This window comes from Bubalus kerabau, chromosome 4 (genome assembly GCF_029407905.1).
Source record: "Bubalus kerabau isolate K-KA32 ecotype Philippines breed swamp buffalo chromosome 4, PCC_UOA_SB_1v2, whole genome shotgun sequence".
Lineage (NCBI taxonomy): Eukaryota > Metazoa > Chordata > Mammalia > Artiodactyla > Bovidae > Bubalus > Bubalus kerabau.
In genome coordinates this window covers 170,286,645-170,307,088 of record NC_073627.1, presented here as the reverse complement: position 1 = coordinate 170,307,088, position 20,444 = coordinate 170,286,645, and the positions used below count along the sequence as shown (strand labels likewise).

At 43.7% G+C, this 20,444-nt stretch overlaps 1 protein-coding gene across 3 annotated transcripts in view; it reads left to right on the top strand.

The window, feature by feature from the left end:
• Positions 1-8,111: 8,111 nt before the first annotated feature.
• The window catches only part of LPAR1 (lysophosphatidic acid receptor 1), a 168,789-nt gene continuing 156,456 nt past the window's right edge, over positions 8,112-20,444 (top strand). The window contains exon 1 of one of the 3 annotated variants that reach the window (XM_055579301.1): positions 8,112-8,309. The gene's annotated coding sequence lies outside the window, so the exon portion shown is untranslated. Of the gene's footprint in view, positions 8,310-8,634; positions 9,008-9,177; positions 9,399-20,444 lie in introns of those variants that run through there. The other 2 variants (XM_055579297.1, XM_055579299.1) reach the window with 2 other exon arrangements.

Here is a 20,444-nt window from a genome sequence, read left to right as displayed (position 1 = left end):
ATTGGAGATAAATTAACCTCATCAGCAAATTATATCAAGGCTCAATTGCTATTACTTCCTTCCTCCTGATCATACTGCATCTTCCCAGGGGTTTTTTAAGTATCCTGTGTTGCTGTTTCAACTGTGCACCCGCCTCCCCCCCACCTTTGTGGCTCTGTATTCTGCATATTAGCAGCGACTTCTGTGAGGTCATGTCTTATCTGTAGAGCCGTCCTCCCAAGGTTGTGGCTGTATTTTATATCAAGTTAATTTCTATTCTAGATTTGTAATCTTCCCATGGTGCAGATACAGGGTGGCTAAAGGTTCTTAGCAATCATGAATAAGATTTCATACCTTGAAATCCTAACCCTTAGCACCTCAGAATGTGACTGTATTTGGAGGCAGGGTCATTAAAGAGATAATTAAGGTAAAGTGAGGTCATAAGGGTGAACGCTAGTTCAATAGGACTGTCTTTATAAGAAGAGACTAGGGCACAGATACACACAGACTGAGGGGAGACCAAGTAAAGACATCTGGAGAAAAATCACCATCTGCAGGCCTAGGACAGAGGCCTCAGAGGAAAGAATCCTTGACCTTGGACTTTTATCCTTTAGATCAGTGGGAAATGAACTTCTGTTGTTTAAACTACCCAGTCTGTAGTACTTTGTAATGGCAGCCGTCTGTTCTCAGGATACACAGACCTCTCTCTGTTGCTCTCACACTCCAAGAGTATTGTTTTTCCTTCGGGTCTATACATACTGTTTATGCCTGTAAATCCCCATCTAGGAGGTCAGGTTTTTCTATAAAGATTTTTCATTTTTCTATTTTCTCTTTTGTTACATATTTTCCTGAGCAATGAATACAGAACATACGATTCAACAGTGAGAGAAGGAAAGTGGAACTACAGGAAGAAGAAATTGTAGAATAAAAATCTCAAAATTTTGGGCATATTTGGTCAATTGTTTGGTCATATAATTATTATATTCACTAAAGCCAGAAGATACATGCTATTAATTATATATTTTATGGTTATATAAAATTAGAATAGTAGCCATGGAAAATCACAGGCTTCATACATAGGAATAATCTACTGACTTATTATTTAAAAACTTTTAAAATTGAAGAATAGTTGATTTACACTGTTGTGTAAGATACTGGTGTATACCGCTGCTGCTGCTGCTGCTAAGTCACATCAGTCGTGTCCGACGCTGTGCGACCCCATAGACGGCAGCCCACCAGGTTCCCCTGTCTCTGGGATTCTCCAGGCAAGAACACTGGAGTGGGTTGTCATTTCCTTCTCTAGTGCATGAAAGTGAAAGGTGAAAGTGAAGTCGCTCAGTTGTGTCTGACACTTAGCAACTCTATGGACTGCAGCCTACCAGGCTCCTCCATCCATGGGATTTTCCAGGAAAGCGTACTGGAGTGGGTTGACATTGCCTTCTCCTACTGCTGTATACTACTGATTCAATTATACATATATATATCTTTTTAATTATAGGTTATTATCAGATATTGAATATAGTTCTCTGTACTATATAGTAGGAACTTATTATTTATCCTGACTTATTATAAAGTTAATTTTTCTTAGGACATGTGTATAGTTTATCTCAGTTTTTTATAGGAGTACAATCATTCTCTAGGATGTCATAGTGTTTATATATGTTCATTCACAACAGTAGCCCCCAGAGGATGTATGTGATGGCTGAGTATTATTCCATAACAGTTTGCCTTAGAAATACCATTGTATGGATATATCCAGATAAGTATACTTGTGTTTTAAAGTATATTATTTGGGTGTAATTTACAAATAATCAGTTGCATCAACATTAAATGTTCAGTTCAATGAGTTTGTACACTTAGTACACCCATGTTACCACCACACAAAGCAAGATATAGGATAGTTCTCCTACCTCAGGAAATTTCCTTGTGTGCCTCTTCTGTCAATCCCCAGTCCCTTGGCAACCATTGTTCTGTTTCAGACATCACACATGAGTTTTACCTGTTCAGGAACTTCATAGAAATGAAATTGTATAGCATGCACTGTTATGGATCTAATTTTATTCAGCATGTTTTTGAGATTCATCCATATTGTTGTGTATATCAGGAGTCTGGTCCTGATATTGCTGACTAGTCTTCCATTAATGTCCATAATTATCATTTACTCTGTGGGATTTACTCTGCCTCTTCTTCTGGCAGAGTTAATGTTGTCAGAGAAGTCAGGCTGATTGGCAGAGGCATTCAGTTAAATGTAACCAGTGCTTTGAGGTAGAGTTTGTACAAAGAGTTTGCACATTAGAGTTTGTAACATCTCTAATGTGCCCACTTCTGACAAATGCCCACTCCAGAGGGCAGGTCATCAGAAATCTCTCCTTTTCTCAGATCAAGCCACAGTCTAGGTTACAGGGTATCATTGAACCCCTGAGATTATAGTAAAAATGTCTATGTATAATATATATGTCTATGTATATATATATTCATAGACTATGTATTTTATTCATATATATATATGTATATATAGTATACATATATGTATATCAGTTAAGCCAAGGTAACAGAGTTCTCAAATATAGTGGCTCAAAGAACAAAAAATTTCTTTTTCATATGAAAATCCAGAGAGATGTTCAGGTTGGTAGAGAGGCTCCATGTGGACATACAAGCGTCAGGAGTTTGGCTGCCTGCCATCTTTGATTGGTGGCTTCCAAAGTTGGCGTGGGCATCACCATCCTCATCAACAGAAGGACAGAGAACCTGAGGGAGCACACATAAGAAGAGTCTTTGGTAATCCTAGACTCGACAGAAGTCTCTTTTGCTCAAGTTCTACAGGAGATAACTCAGGTATGTGGGCTTAATTAACTGCAAAAGAGGCTGGAAATCTAATCTAGCTGGTGTCCTAAAAGGCAAGAATGGATACTGTAGTTACCTCGTTACAATGGAGAAGGAAACGGCAACACACTCCAGTACTCTTGCCTGGAGAATCCCATGGACAGAGGAGCCTGGTGGGCTACAGTCCACGGGTTGCACAGAGTCGGACACGACTGAGCGACTTCACTTCACTTCACTTCACTTCTGTTACAATGTGTACTGTTGTTGTTGTCGTTCAGTTGCTAAGGTGTGTCCATCTCTTTGTGACCCCACGGGGCTGCAGCATGCCAAGCTTCCCTGTCCTCCACTATCTCCCCAAATTTGCTTAAGGTCATGTCCACTCAGTCAGTGATGCCATCCAACCATCTTATCCTCTGTCATCCCCTTCTCATGCCTTCAATCTTTCCCAGCAACACTCTTTTCCAATGAGTCGGCTCTTCGCATCAAGTGACTAGAGTATTGGAGCTTCAGCTTCAGCATCAGTCCTTCCAATGATTATTCAGGGTTGATTTCCTTTAGGATTGACTGGTTTGATCTCCTTGAAGTTCAAGGGACTCTCAAGAGTCTTTTCTAGCACCCCAGTTCAAAAGCATCAGTTCTTTGGTGCTCAGCCTTTTATATGGTCCAACTCTCACATCCATACATGACTACTGGAAAAACCATAGCTTTGACTATATGGACCTTTGTTGGCAAGTGATGTCTTTGCTTTTTAGTATGCTGTCTAGGTTTGTCATAGTTTTCCTTCCAAAAAGCAATCATCTTTTTAATTTCATAGCCACTGTCATGATCCATGGTGATTTTTGCAGACCAAGAAAATAAAGTCTTTCACTGTTTCCATTGTTTCCCCATTTATTTACCATGACATGATGGCAAAAGTATGATTATAATCTAAATCATAGTCTTGTTTCTTTTCTCTCTTTTCCCACTATCAGCCTACTGTGTGTGTGCGCTAAGTCGCATCAGTTGTGTCTGACTCTGCAACCCTATGGACTGTAGCCCACCAGGCTCCTCTGTCCATGGGATTCTCCAGGCAAGAATGCTGGACTTGCCATGCCCTCCACCAGGGGATCTTCCTGACCTAGGGATCAAACCCATGTCTCTTACATCTCCTGCATTGGCAGGCAGAATTTTACCAGTGGTGCCACCTATAAATCCACTAATTTTATTACTGATTTATAGAACTAACTTTTTGTTTTGTGACCCTTTGTATGATTTTTTTTATATTTAGGTCTATTTTTAACTCTAAAATTATATATATAATACACATATATATTTTCTTCTTCATTCCCCCCCACCCCCAACCACCACATCATTTTAGATCCAAAGCTTTTAATTTGGGTGAAGGGGACTACAAGAAAAAGATTGTTTGACCTTGATCTATTTCAGACATTACCCAGATTATTCATGCAGAAATAGGTGATAAGAAAATGGTGAGCAGAGAGAGACTCTGTTTAGGGCTCTCATTTCACCGCAGTCTGGTCCTCATGCAGGGCTGCTGCACACACAAGCCCACCTTCTAGTCTCCATTCCTAGAGTCTTCTGATGTCGCTATTACCCTGAAGAGTTTTATTTGTTGTTACTACACTGGGCTGCCTCACCCTCCTCTGCCACTAGCCTTTTCAAATAGAAAGGTTCTGAAGGAGAATGATTTCTTTCTGGTCAAGGGGAAAAACACCAGAAGAGGCATAAATATACCATTTTAAAAAGGAAGAAACCTCTGTCTGAGAGGCATCTGAAAAACTTCCCCAAGCAGGCTGAATTCTCAGGGTATTGTTTCACAGAATATACTTTCTACATTCACAGACTGGAGGGAAAGTTTCCAACAGATCTTTTTTGCTGATAGTTTTGATTACTCTCTAGTAAAAAAATTTCAAAGGCTTTTTGCCAGACAGAAGAAATGTGGGGAGGCAGAGGGAACTGGCATGATAGTAGCCCCCTCTGAACAAATAATAGAGCCCAAAGTAGTGACAGCCAGTGTTTCAGTCCTAAATGCTTTGCAAATTATAGTCCTTGGACCACTAGATAACAGCAATAACCTGACAAAGTCTACTGTTATCCTTTAAGATATTAACGTAAACCGTTCTGGAAGTATTCCCCACTCAGATTCTCTTCATTTTGCTAAAAATATTTTTTCTCATGTTTGACAGCACCACTGTCTCTGGGTCTCTGCCTCTGCTGAAGTCATTTGAAGAAACAGATCTAGAGAAACATTGCTCGGCAAAGGATAAGAGAGAAAGGTTAGGACAAAAAGCATTAAGTTGCCTATCCAAGAAAGGGAATCAGTTTGAATGGCAAGAGGGCCACAGACAGATAAAAACATTAAAGAGAGTATAATCAAGATATCCTTCTGCATCTCTTTTGAAATCACATCATCTACTTTTGTGTCTGAAGTCTGTTCAAATATATTATCTTACTTTGATAAAGGCAGCGTGGAACCCAATAAAGTAGACTGAATTAGTATTATCATCCCATTTTACAGATGAGAAAACTGACTTGTTTGAAATGTAGTACTTATTTTGATGGATTAATCTCTGTAATGAACTGGATTCTGTATCGTATTTCATTTTCTCTCTCTGTTTACACATGGGCATACAACCTAGAGTTGATTTTAAAGTTATTGAACGAAACCTGGGTGCAGAGCAGTCTCCTTCAGGCAGGCCTGCACATGTCAGGGAGACAAGTCTGTCCAGGCTGACCTTGTACTTTGCAAGGCCAATAAAGAGGAAATAAAATTTTTTAAAGCAAATAAATTGGAACTCTTGTATACTCATCTTGTGTGGACAGAATTCCTCATTTGATGTTAGAAAGGACCAGAGAGCAGTTTGGTCAGTTAATATGTAGTCAAAGCAGAAGCAGCCATATTCCTGAAATAAATATATTGGAGGTGAAATAAATATATATATTGGAAACATTCAAGCTGAGGGCTCAAAAGAAACTCATTCACACTTTACCTTTGATTTATGAGGAAGGCCTAAACATAGAAATAATTAACTTGTAAATTAATTAAATGATTATTTGATACTATTTACTGCTATATTAATATAAGTATTTTTAATAAAATTCAATAAAATTTTAAAGTATTCTTTTTGCTAAATATAGAAGTTTTAGTATTGAGAAACCCAAAAGTAAATACTGAGTGTTTAGTAGAAAGACAGGAAAATTAGCTAAGTGAGTTTTCTGAGTCGGGTAGAGCTATACTGCAGAGTACATCATGAGAAACGCTGGGCTGGAAGAAGCAAAGCTGGAATCAAGATTGCCAGGAAGAAATATCAATAACCTCAGATATGCAGATGACACCACCCTTATGGCAGAAAGTGAAGAGGAACTAACAAGTCTCTTGATGAAAGTGAAAGAGGAGAGTGAAAAAGTTGGCTTCAAGCTCAACATTCAGAAAACAAAGATCATGGCATCTGGTCCCATCACTTCATGGGAAATAGATGGGGAAACAGTGGAAACAGTGTCAGACTTTGTTTTTTTTGGGCTCCAAAATCACTGCAGATGGTGATTGCAGCCATGAAATTAAAAGACGCTTACTCCTTGGAAGGAATGTTATGACCAACCTAGATAGCATATTCAAAAGCAGAGACATTGCTTTGCCAACAAAGGTCCATCTAGTCAAGGCTATGGTTTTTCCAGTAGTCATGTATGGATGTGAGAGTTGGACTGTGAACAAACCTGAGTGCTAAAGAATTGATGCTTTTGAACTGTGGTGTTGGAGAAGACTCTTGAGAGTCCCTTGGACTGCAAGGAGATCCAACCAGTCCATTCTAAAGGAGATCAGCCCTGGGTGTTCTTTGGAAGGAATGATGCTAAAGCTGAAACTCCAGTACTTTGGCCACCTCATGTGAAGAGTTGACTCAGTGGAAAAGACTCTGATGCTGGGAGGGACTGCGGGCAGGAGGAAAAGGGGATGACAGAGGATGAGATGGCTGGATGGCATCACCAACTCGATGGACGTGAGTTTGAGTGAATTCCGGGAGTTGGTGATGGACAGGGAGGCCTGGCGTGCTGCGATTCATGGGGTCGCAAAGAGTCTGACACGACTGAGCCACTGAACTGAACTGAACTGAACTGGATAGTTGAAAACAAAAGTCCTTTTCAAGTATATTCTTTCTTTTCTTACCAATATATACTTTGTATTATACTTAGATTATATAGTGGATGTTTTCGTATTCATCCTGGTGTATTAGAGTTTAAGATCAGCTCTCATTGTTCGTGTGATAAGAGTTTTTATATACTTTCTGCATGTTGTAAATGAACATACTAGCACTGTGCATGTATTAAAATCTATAATTTTTCACATTATCTATTATAAAAGAAATTATAAATTGGTAGGAAAGGGGGAAAGGCAGTCATTTAAAGCTGATTTTTTAACAAAGGGGATTTGATGCATTGTTTGAAAAAGGAAACAGCCTAAGATAGTAATTGACGAGCAGTTTGGTTTTTAGCCTTGAGCATCCTGTGAAAACCACGAGACCAACTCACCGAAGGTTCTCAGCAGTCAGTCACTTGGGGGAGGTGGTCATATTCTCTTCGAAGCTATACCTCACTGGAAGCTTGAGAAGTTCTCATGCCTTCCAAGAAGTCTTCCTCTCCCCACTCGCTGCGGTTTCCAGTGACCTCTCTTTTCTGCAAAGCCCTAGGTTACCGAGTGACCGGCACCAACGCAGCCCTCCCTCGCGGTTCTGCCTTTCTTTCTTACAGGTAGTTGGATCAGTCCTGCCAAAGTTCCTTGGCGTGGCCCCCACGTGCCGTTTCAGGCCAGAGTCTGCAGTGTTTACTAGTAAGCAGCTACTTTTGTTGTGCTGCGGCTTTAGCAGTGAAGCCAGAGGCAGAGAACTGCCAACACTCCTGCAAGCCAAGGGTGGTAGATGGTAGGGGTGGCGCGGCAGGAGAGCACTCTCGTCCTCCCTGTGGCCGCCCCCAGCCGTGGACTGGGAGGTGTTCAGAACCCGGGCGAGTTTCTCCGGCTGCCTCTTTCCGGAGAAGGATCCCCAGGCCTTAGTCCCGCACCGCTCCCGCCCACATCTTCAGGTGTGTATTCCCCGCCCTTAATTACTCTTCTAAAATTGATAGTTTGTACTTGGCTTGGCGAAGTGCAAGTGCAAACTGGGAAAGCGGAAGAGAAATGTATAATCATGGATATGGAGAACTAGGGGTGCACAGTCATACATTTGCTTTGGTCTGCAGACCCAGTCAGTCGCAAACTCAGAAATGGAAACGTGTGCACCTTTCGGGCAGCAAAATTGACTCCGCGTTCTTCGCAGCTTCGAGTTAAAAGCTGCGCTGGGAGAACTGTGCCTGCTGGAAAGTTTGGACACTGAACTACGCGAGAGGCCAGACGTTAGGGGTTCCGCGGGCCCGGCAATGTCTTCCAGAGCTTTTCAAGTGGGAAGAAAAGAGCGACAAAATGAAAATGCAACGTGTGGGGGTGGCCACCCGAGTCCCGCAAGCTGCCGGTCGCAGAGGTGAGCGCGGGAGCGGGTGCGGGGTGGGGAGATGGAGTTGGAGGCCCTAGGGTCTCGGGCCCCGGGTGGGTTCTCTCCGGGTGGGGAGCGCTGGGAAGATGATGAATGGGAGGCTTGAGCTACCCTCCGCCCCCGCTCTGCAGACGAGGCTGGAAGTCCAGCAACTGAATGGGGGAGGAGGAGCGCCGAGGGTCGGGGCTCGGGGGGCGTCGCGCCAGGTAAGGGAATGAGCCAGGGGGAGGGAGTCGGGAGGTGCAGGACTTGCTGACTTGTGCTACGTGGAGCCAGCAGAAAAGAAGGAGGCGGAGGAAGAAGGCGGCCGGCGTCGGCGCGGCTCCCGTGGCCCTCCCTCGGCACCCCCTCCCCCGCCGCCCCTGCCAGCGCGCCAAAGCCGGAGAACTCCAGGCGGAGCGGCTGTAGACGCTCCCCGAGCCGCGACGCCCCTGTCCCCCAGCGGAGCCCGCCCGCTGTCGGGCGGCCAGGGTCCCCGCGCTGCTGAGCCCTTCCCGGCCTCCCGGCCGCGCTCGGGACCCCGGCGGGGTGGGCGCAGGGGGCGGCCCCGCTCCGGGCGACGGCCGAGGGGCGGGCGGAGGGCCGGGCTCGGCGGGCCGCGGGGCGGGGGCTGCGGGGATTGACCGCGCAGCCTGAGGCCAGCCTGGGGGCGGCGGGAGCCGGACGCGAGGCGGCGGCGGGCGCAGGTAAAGGCGCGGGCGCGGCGCGGGAAGACGGTACCCTCTGAGCGCCGAGCCTGCGGCTGCCGGGTCCCTTCTGCGGCCAAAGGGCGTCCCGGGATCGCGCTTCCAGGCGGCAGACGCGCTTTGTGGCTGTGGGTGCGTGCGTGCGTGTGTGTGTGTGTGTGTGTGTGTGTGTGTGTGTGTATACGCTCGCGCCTGTGCCGGGTGTGGGTGGTTGTCTATGCCCGCGGGCCAGCCTGTAGGAGCGAGGCGCTGACGGCCTCCCCAACCAATTGACCGAGCCCCGGGAGAGCAGTTGCGGCAGCCGCCCGGGGCCCCTGCCCTCCGGTCCCCAGCGCGCTCCGGGGCCCACGCTGTGCTCTGTGCCTGCGATCGGGACCCGCCCAAGTGACACGTAGGTGGTCCCCGCTTACCTGGGACTGGGTGGGGGCACAAGAAGGCAGGCGGGGGGCGCTCGACGTCCTCCCCAAGCCGTGTCCGGGTGGACTTGGGCCGCCGGGGGTCCTCGCGCCCCGCAGCGCCGGGTTCCCGCACCACTTGCTTCTCACCCCTACTCAGCCGTCTCTCCCGGCTGAGGATTTTAAGCTTAAGTTTCTGCTCACCCGCCTAATAAACACGTTTATCAAGTAACTGGGAAGTCTAAAGCAAGGGAGGGACCTGGCTTTGAGTTGGTGGTTTTGAAATCGACGGGCTCCTTGTGTGTGTGTGTGTGTGTGTGTAGGACAAGTTTGTCGTGAATGGACTTAACCATTTTTTCTTTGCTGCCATTTGGACTTCGATGTGTAAGAATGACGGTATCCAGGACTTGTTGCTGCCTTCAGTGTGGGGCCTGAGATTCCTGCTCTCTGCTGCTACTTCTCTTTCTTTTCCTTTTTGTTGAAATCTATGGAGTTTTTGTAAACGTGGGTTTCCAGTGAGCGCTGGCTTGTTAAAGTTTCACTGTGAACGCATTGTTTTCTATTGGAATAAACACATATTTACAAACATGAATCTTGAAACAGGTAACTGCAGTTAGGAGAGCAAAATCCTCTATTCCTTCAGGCTTTAACAGTCCGAGTTTTTCACCTATTTGCTTAAGTGTCATTTGCCCAGCCTACGTATAACCGTGAAGCAGGAGGTCTGTGATTCAAAGTTTTCAATTCCGGTTATAGAGAGACTGCACTGGAAAACCTGCAAAGTTCCTTCTCCTAAGAAACTATTTCCTTGACAGATAAAGAGTAGTAAAGCCCCAAGGAAAAAGGGTGTGTACTGGAGCTATGCTTATTTGGACGGCACTAAATTGTGTTAACACACATATGTCATCCGGTTGTTTCTGCCCTTGATTCTCCAATTCAGGGAGACTGGAGAATATTTGTCCCAAATGCAAAATTGTGAATAACGATCACCATTATTAAGACTGCGTTTTCCTTGATACGGTTTAATTTGAGGATAAAGAAGCCAAGTAGCCAGAGAAGAGGTAGTGTGTGGCAGGAAGATCAGGCTGAAGGACCAGCAGGAGGACTGGGTTATCACAATAAGCTACAGGCACACCACGCCCCCTAGCGGTGCGACCTTAGCCAGTTGGGTAAACCAGTCCTTCTCCCTGCCTGTGTCCTCATCTGGAAAATGGAAGGGTTTGATCATCTTTGCTGTTCCTTCCAGCTCCTTGCGATAACTAGAAACTGGAGGGTGGTTATCCCATGTTAGAACAGTAGGAAGTGAGTAAAGGGGAGTATAAACCGTTAGTCTGGGAGGTACGGGGGAGGGCAAGCAGACTGAGAAGGTGTAAGAAAACCAGCAGTGGGAGATGCCAGGAGAGGGGGAAAAACAGCTAGGAGGAGGGGGAAAAACAGCTAGGAGTTGATTTTTCCTCTGTTTTTTTGTTTTCCTCATCCACAAGGACATCAGTAATACCTGCTCCCTTCCCACTCCAGTCAGTCTTCCATTACCCATTTTATTTAAAGTGGGTGAGCCTACTTAACCATAAAATTGACCTGGAGTTCCCAGTCTGACCTAACCAATTTCCCATTTGCATCATTGTCTGGAGATGAGCAGTAGCACTCCGCTGTGGGCACTCAGTGGATTTCAGAATCCCTGCAAGTGATGGGGAAAGATATCAGACATGGGAATGTAAGTGGCCACCCTTTTCAACACCTGCAGTTTAAAACATCTATTTTTATTTGAAGCTAACCTTTTCTGAAAAGTAGTTTAAGAAAAAAAGACTTTACCATAAACTTTGCAAATTTTTACTGAATCTATTCTGTTAAGACCTACTGAAAAATTCAAAGAAAGTAAAACTCTCACTTGGTAAGCCTTTTTGATACGTAATGACGGTCAGTCTGAAGTTCATGATTTTTAGGCCCAAGAATCTTATTTCAGATGCTCAGTCAGGGAAGCTGCAACCTGTGTGGAGTATATGGTATCATTTTCACTGGGAAGCTTTAAGTGTCCAGCAAATAAAGACCTGAATTTTGTTTGAGGTCACGATTTTATATCTGTGCTTGATGTGTGGCCTGTTTTCCTTTTCTTTCTTTGTTTTTGGTACCCGTATGGATACACATTTGAGGGACATGATCTATTTTAAGTGAATTGTGATACCGTAAAACTTGGTTTAAAGTCTGAAAGCTTGCTCTGGCCTTGCTAACTCAGCATCTTGTTTGGTTTCTAATTTTTACATATCACGTTACCTTCCCAATCCGTAGCGTGTTATTTAACTATGTCATGGAGAGCTATTATGGATGCCTTGGAGAGTTGGGAGAAAAGGAGGATATTTTAATTGAATAAGTAGTTACTGAATTCCTTTGACAGTGGCAGAGACAAGGATGAGAAAAAGGCTCTAGAAAGAGCTGCAGTACAGAGGGAAAAAATACGGCCAACTTCCAGTATATAGCAGCTGGGTTGCATAACTAGGTGGCAGCCGTAGAGTCTAAGAACCTTGGCATGCCAGGGAAGGGAAAACTGAATTCTGGCTCTGGGAAAGACTTCACAGAGGAGCGTGAAGATGAAAATGATGTGTCTCTTAAAAGATGAATAGTGGGGCGTGAACTTGTTGTTGGAATCTGGAGTAATGAAGCTGGAGAGGTACAAGGTGATAAATTGTGGGGGACCTTGGATATTATTTTAAGGAATTGTGCTACCTAGGGATGTGGAGGGGCATGTGTGATTTAACCCTATGATGCAGGAAGACACTGAGTCACAAATCCGGGGCGTAGAGAGGGCTGAAATGATTGAGAGGTGCCTGGGCCGCGATTCCATTACATTCCTTTGTAAAACTCAAGGGCGAGTGAGTGTTAGGGCACTGCTGCCAGCTTATGCAGATTATATAAAGGTTACAGATTGGCCCCAAATTGACAGTGCTCTTTTGAGAGATTTAATATAGTGAAAAGTAATGATGTTTTTGTGTTACACCTGGACCTTGTGAGGCCCTTGAAGCATGTGGTTTAAAATTGCAGAGCTGACCAAGAAAGCCTTTTGTTTCCTTTTGTTTTTGTTTAGGGAGGGGCCTGCTAGTTAATACTAATTTAAACATGACTAATGGCAACTGACATTCTCAACCCTGTTTATGTTATACATAGTGTTTAACCACGGTAATTGAATATTTGTAGCACAGAAGAGAATTATTACTAGTTTAAAAATGGTGTTGACACCCTTGTAAAAGGTCAGGGTTAAGGAGAGAGGAGAAAAACACTGTTGCTGTTACCTTGAGGATTGACACAGGCCCCCCAGAGCCTTTATTAAGTTTAACCTCCAATGGAAGGAGCTTGACCAGTTCTGTGAAAGTGAAAGTCGCTCAGTCATGTCCGACTCTTTGGGATCCCTGTATAGACCATGGATGCTCCAGGCCAGAATACTGGAGTGGGTAGCCTTTCCCTTCCCCAGGGGATCTTCCCAACCCAGGGATCAAACCCAGGTCTTCCACATTGCAGGCGGATTCTTTACCAGCTGAGCTACAAGGGAAGCCTTGACTAGTTCTGTAGATGAATACTTAAGAACCTTCTTTCTGGTCATCTGCTTTTTTTTTTTTTTTGGTTTGTTTTTTCCCACTAAATCTCTAGAGCTGAGGTGTGTAGCTCATTATCTCTAGACAGGAAGAATCTCTGTGGGCTTCTTTTGGGAGAGACTTCCAGCAAGGTGGCTCAGATGGTAAAGCGTCTGCCTACAATGTGGGTGACCCAGGTTCAATCCCTGGGTTGGGAAGATCCTCTGGAGAAGGAAATGGCACCCCACTCTGGTACTCTTGCCTGGAAAATCCCATGGATGGAGGAGGCTACAATCCATCGGGTCGCAAAGAGTCGGACACGACTGAGCAACTTCACTTCACTTCACTTCACTTCCAGCAACTCTGGAAGTTTCCTCTCATGTCCCAGTACCTCCTGTCAAAGGTGGGAGTGGGTAGCCTTTCAGCTGCATGTCCAAGGTGGAACTGACTGGAGTTATTCTGCTGCTGCTACTGCTAAGTTGCTTCAGTCATGTCCCACTCTTAGCGACCCCATGGACTGCAGCCCATCAGGCTCCTCTTTCCATGGGATTTTCCAGGCCAGAGTACTGGAGTGCGGTGCCATTGCCTTCTCCGTTATTCTTCTAATTGCCTTCAAATCTGGGGGTGCTGGGCCAATAAGGAGAAAGATGATGAAAGATTTGGCCAGTTGCTTTGTACCATCTTCTGAATACAGTTTGAATGAATGATCCTCCCAACTGTGTGTTTTATCTTCCACAAGGGAACTTGGGTTTGCAAGTTTAATCAGTTAACTTAATTAAGGTGATTAGTTAAGTTGAAGGAATCTTAAGTTTTTTGTTTTTTGGGGGGAGGGAGAAGGGAAGTGCTGCTGGTGGTGATTTTATTTAAATTTCTTGGCCTTTTTTTCCCCCCAGCAGGTTAGTGTGATTTACAAGTAATGTCGTTATTGACTTGGGGGTGGGGTGGGGCAAAGAAAAGTATCTCAGTACTTGGATGTTGGCTCCTGTTATCTAATCAGCACTATAGAAACTTTAACTTTGAAGTTCATGTAACATTCAAATTTCTTCCAGAAATGAGAGGACTGTTTTACTACTACATGGATTTAGGTTATACTTTTATTTCTGTGGTACTATTTTTAAAAAGTGATGTAATGACAGGGCAGACTCTCAAATTTAGTCCAGTGCTAAAACAAACATGTGTAAGCCTGAATGAGGTAAATCAGGTTGTTTGCTTTATTTAATATGGAGACAAAGGAAAATGATTTCAAAACCGCCTCTTTGTCTAAAAGAGAGAAAGTTGGACTAATAAAACCTGGTTATGGATCTCTCTGGGGTAGGATTTCCAAGGCTGAGACTGTTGTTAGGGGAAATCTTGTTCATTATGGCCATCATGTGTGCCTTTGCTTCTTAAGGTTTAGGATTCATTATACAGAGAGGGCTACTGTGAACCATTCCTTCTTAGCAAGCTTTCCTTTTTCCATTTTCTTAAATTTCAGACAATAGACTGGATTTGACTTTATGTAAGTCCTCTATACTCGACCATGCTTTCAGTGGTTCTTCGTGACCAATACCCAAGCTGCCTTCATTCTGAAACTCAGCCCTAACAGATATTCTTGGATCTTTGGAAGGAGAAATGATCTGGGGTCAGAGGAAACGAGTTCTATTCTACTCCTAGCAGCACTGAACTATAACCCTGCTATAACGCAAGCATTGTGCTAGGTACTAGATGGAGGCAGGGAGTGGGGGTGAATAAGCAGGGTTCCTACCCTCCAGAAGAAGCTGAGCTTATAGACATAGTTACATGATGATTGCAGTTCAGGGTAATAAGTGTGATGAGGGAGATAAGCTCAGGGTACTATGGGGGCACCAAGCAGGGGCCCTTGCTTCTCGGGTGTGGGGGTGGGGATGAGGCTCCTAGGAGATGAGGATCTGGGAGGAACCTCAGAGATGAACCAAGAGACCCAGAAGAGAAACAAGAGATGAAGAGAGAGGGACTCAAGAGGCTTTTTATTTCTAGTGTTGTTATTGCTGAATGGGTCAAAGTTGCTTTCTTTTTATATCTGTAAAAAAAGAATGTTGCTGTTGTTTAGTCGCTAAGTCATGTCCGACTCTTCTGTGACTCCATGGACTGCAGCCCACCAGGCTCCTCTGTCCATGGGATTCTCCAGGCAAGAATACTGGAGTGGGTTGCCATTTCTTTTTCCAGGGGCTCTTCCAGACCCAGGGATCGAACCCACGTCTCCTGCATTGCAGGCAGATTCTTTACCACTGAGGCACCGGGGAAGCCCCTGTAAACTAAGAATGGGCACTGATACTATCTGGTTACTAATTCTAGATTAGTTTACTTTTTCCTTGATCTTGAATTTGCTCGTTTACTCCCGGTGCAGTAGGTACCGTGTACGGGGGACCGAATGGTGGGAAACTAGACATACAAAGTCCCTTTCCTCAGGGAGCTTGCATTCTATCATATTATGTTAACGACTGAGGTTCTTCTGAAACAGCTTCAGATAAGGAGCATGTTTGTTGAATTGTTTTTCAACTTTAAGAATGTTTTCTTCAAACTAGGCCCAGTGTTTTCAGATCAGTTTGCTTTTCTTGAGAAGATGAGAACGAGATGGATTCCAGTATTCTCATTTTCATTTTTTAAACTTGAAATGTTTTTACCTGGATTTACCAGTTGCCAAGTCTAGAGACAGACATAACTTTGTGTCTTATCTGTAGCCCTGGCTTGCTTCCTTCTCATTTTGGATATTCTTAATATCGACCCAGTTTGTGTTTGAGGTTCTTTATTCAGTTGATGACTTGCTTCCTAGAATAATCCATATCTAGCCTTGGTAGGAAGTCAGACCTATTTTGAGGTCATGCCATCACAGTGACTCTGCTTCATTACTACATTTTGCTTGTCCTGTTTAAGTCTCTCAGGGCTGTGAACACAGTAGAAAGTGTTCTCACCAGAATAAGATGCTGCATTCATTTATAGAAAGATACGGATTTTGTAATAATTCAAAAACTATGGATGTGTCTAACGTAAATGGAGTAATATCCCTTTGCTCTTTCAAGCTTTCTCTTCTGATGAAACCAACCCCTCTGTCATCAGCTTGTTACACAGCCTTTCATACCTTTCTTTTGCTTATACAAACCTCCAAAAATGTTTGTGTTTATTTGTTGCATTGGGCCCAAAAAGTTCATTTGAATTTTTCCTAAGAGCATACGGAAAAACCCGAATGAACTTTTGGGCCAATCCAGTATATTGATGCATGTGGGGTGTGTGTCTGTGTGGGCACATGCTCCCTCCTGCCTCTGTTGGCTTCAGACAGGCTGTGGATGAGGCTGCCATCACAGGCCAGACATTTGAGGTCCCAGGAACCTGCATGGGTCTTCCTGAGTCAGAACAGTGTGCTATGACTCGATTAAGAATCCTTGTCCCCAACAGAAAACCTCAATAGAACATTTCTCCAAAGAAGACATACAAATGGCCAACAAAGACATGAAAAGATATTGAACATGACTGATTACTGGAGAAATGCAAATCAAAACTACAATGAGGTATCATCTCACACCTGTCAGAATGGCCATCATCAAAAAATCAACAAACAATAAATGCTGGAGAGATTGTGGAGAAAAGGGAACACTCCTGCACTGTTGGTGGGAATGTAAATTGATACAGCCACTATGGAGAATAATATGGGGGTTCCTTAAAAAACTAAAAATTGAGATATTGTATGATCAAGCAATCCCACTTCTGGGCGTATACCCAGAGAAAACTGTAATTCAAAAAGATACATGCACCCCAGTGTTCATTGCCACACTGTTTACAATAGCCAGGACACGGAAGCAGCGTAAATGCCTATCAACAGAGGAATCGGTAAAGACGATGTACATATATACAATGGGATATTACTCAGCCATGAAAAGGAATGAAACTGTGTCATTCGCAGAGACATGGATGGACCCAGAGACTGGTCATACAGAGTGAAGTAAGTCAGAAAGAGAAAAGCAAATATCACATATAATGCATTTATGTAAAATCTTAGAAAAATGGTATAGGTGGTCTTATTTGCAAAGTAGAAATAGAGACATAGATGTAGAGAACAAACATGGATACCAAGGGGGAAAGCGGGGGTGGGGAGGATAAATTGGGATGAAAGTATATACACTATAGATGCTATGTATAAAATAGATAACTATTTATCTGAGAATCTACTGTATAGCACAGGGAACTTTACTCAGTGCTCTGTGGTGACATAAATGGGAAGGAAATTAAAAAAAGGGAATATATGTATATGTATGTCTGATTCACTTTGCTGTACCGCAGACACTGACAGAGCAGTGTAAAGCAACTGTACTCCAATTAGAAAAGAATAATTCTTGTCTCAGAAATAGGAAGGTTATGAATGTAACCAACAAAATGATTTTCAGCTGCATGACAACCACGGCAGCAGATATTGCCTGGACTTTTATTTCCACCAGGACTGTGTTTCATCAGGTCTCAGGCAGGGGAGGAGAGGCATTTAGGAGCACGTGTTTGGCATCCTTGAACCTTTTGTTAGGCCTTGCCCAGCTGCCGTGCTTTGCACTATCAACCGCTTCCGGAGCAGAGCAGATAGGGGGAGTTACTTATTATAGGCAGGTTTCATTGTGGGAGCATTAAACAAGGGCCCCCTGGAAGCCGGCAATCTGCAGATGATAAGGATGAAGAGTCCTACGGAGGGGGCAGCACAGTTGAAACAGGATTGCCTTTTGTTAAGGGACTGCTTTGCCATGTTGGACTGTGATTTGTTGAGAGAGGGATTATTGTCATGTGGAGAAAAGGAGAAGTTCATTCTGTACTCAGTGTTTATTGTAATTCCACAGAGAACTGCTTGCTTTACTTTCTGAGTAGACATAGGGACTAGAAAGTTCAGAAGCTAGGGCAGGATGACTTGGGTTTCCAGATTCAGTGGGATCTGTGATCTCCTCCCTTTATCTGGGACCTTGTCAGTTCAGTTTCATGAGCTAAAAGACTTTGTGCGCTACTGTGAACAGTTGCTTTCTTGGCTGAGGACATTACGGTGTTAAAAACAAATTTAAAAAGGAAAAGCAAGCACTAAGAAAGTGTGGTTCCCTGCTCTCCTCAACATGGAGAGCCATGGATGAAGATGCCTGAGATCAGGCATACAGTGATAAATACTGTAAACCGAGGTTTAAATGAAATGCCATCTGAATATTTGAGGACAGAGAGAGTAACTGCCTTGGAGGAGAGGAAGGATTTGCAGCAGTATTCTGGCCTCATTGGCAAGTGGGTTGAGAATGTCATTCCACACAGAAGAGTCGTAAGGGAGGTCTGGGAGCAGCTACACGTGAGTGAGTGACAGGTTGCGATTTGTGGCCCAGTGGTGGTCCACTTTGGGTCCATGTTGAAGGACTAACAGAAGGGTTCAGGGAGCTGTTGGGGATCAAAAAAAGGCACATCAAAGCCCTTAGCAGAGAGTAGGGACATGAGAGTGTAAGGATTGTTCCAGTGAGGCAGTGAGATTTTCAGCTGGACATTTGAGTTTGAAGTTTAGCGGAGAAGCCAAAGCGTGGCAGTATTCAGGAGTAATTGTTACATATCAGAGGAAATACCAGTGAAATTTACGTGGTAAGCTGGAGAGAAGTTTTGGAGCCTGAAGAGTGATATATACTCTGTCTTTAAAAGGTGAGGATAAAAGAGGAGGCAGACATTGATTAAAGAAAACAATGGATTGGTCTGATGGGGGTAAAAATCAAGAAAATAGATGGAACTCTGGTTCTCACTTTTTTTAAAAAATTTTTAAAGACAATTAAAAATTAAAATTATTAAGCAAATTTTTTCTCCTAGCTTTTTTTGAGGTATAGTTGATAAAACGAATACATTTAAAGTGTACAATGAGAAGATTTGATATATGTACACGTTGTGAAAGGATTCTCCCCCTTTGATATACATACTAGGTGTCTTAACAAGGGCAATAAGGCCTATTTTGGTTCTTCAGGTAATTCTTCCTTCCAGAAGGTGCTTAAGATAGCTTTGTCAGTTGTCAGACATGTACTGAACATCCACTAGAGTTTCTCTTGATGAGGCGGTTCTGGGATGATACAAAGGAGATAGAATTTCAGTTTGATGTTCCTTTGAGAGGAATAAAAGCCTCTGAAACAATCCATTCCAGCAAGGGAAAATAAATCCTGAAAAGAATCAGAAGGTAGGTGGTGATTTGGGGCCTGAGAGGAGCTGCAAATACAGTTGCAGGTTCTTGCTGAAATTACAGAAGTGTTGTGCATATTACTGTCATCGCTGCAATAAAAGACAAGCCAAAAACCTCTCAGCCTAAAGACCAGACTTTGAGAAACCCCAACAGGTTTGTCATGGTGATTTATAAACTTTGGTCAAGTAAATGTAAGCTTTAATTGCTTGATGAAGGTTAAAAATAGGATACAGTACAACTTTGCTCTTTACTTGGTTTAAAAAAAAAAAAAGCCTATTTTAAATTAAGAATTCGTTGAATATTTCCATTTCAAGAAATTATATTGGCATGCCTTCCCTGGTGGCTCAGTGGTTAAGAATCAGACTGCCAATGCAGGAGACGTGGGTTCGATCCCCTGGGTCAGGAAAATGACCTGGAGAAGGAAATGGCAATCCACTCCAGTATTCTTGCCTGGAAAATCCCATAGACAGAGGAGCCTGGCAGGCTGCAGTCCATGGGGTCGCAAAGGGACTCGACTTACGACTGAACAACAAAATGTCAGGGAATTATATTGGCCTGCCTTTTTGTAGTAAGATAGAGCAAGGGGAATCTGTTATCAGCATTTTGCTCTCTAGGCCATTATGATTCTTTAAAATTATACTCATTTCCGTTTGAAAGTTGTAAAAGCAGTGCATGCTTATTTTGGTATTTGAAAAGTCCAGGAGACTCATCCATAGTTTCACTGCTCAGCGATAACTTCCTTATTCCATTTCAGGGTAACTCTTGCAGTTTTTAAAATATTTGATCATGCTGAATATTAAGTACATATACTATTAAAATCTTTCATTTTGAATTTCCATCGACCACATGATAGTCACAATACTGAATATGTATCATAGTTAATTATTTCCTGTCTCTTTTGGCTTCTTTACTTGTTTAAGGCCTTGTCGTGATGTTCCCAGAGTTCTGTCCTTACTTTAAACAGGCTCCAAGTATGAACTTACCTATAGAGCTGCTGCTGCTGCTGAGTCGCTTCAGTTGTGTCCGACTCTGTGTGACCCCATGGACGGCAGCCCACCAGGCTTCCCCGTCCCTGGGATTCTCCAGGCAAGAACACTGGAGCAGGTTGCCATTTCCTTCTCCAATGCATGAAAGTGAAAAGTGAAAATGAAGTCACTCAGTTGTGTCCGACTCTAGTGACCCCACGGACTGCAGCCCACCAGGCTCCTCCGTCCATGGGATTTTCCAGGCAAGAGTACTAGGTACCTATAGAGCAGACTGTGTTTTCTAGCCCTTTGCCACTGACTGTCACCTCTTCCTGGTAT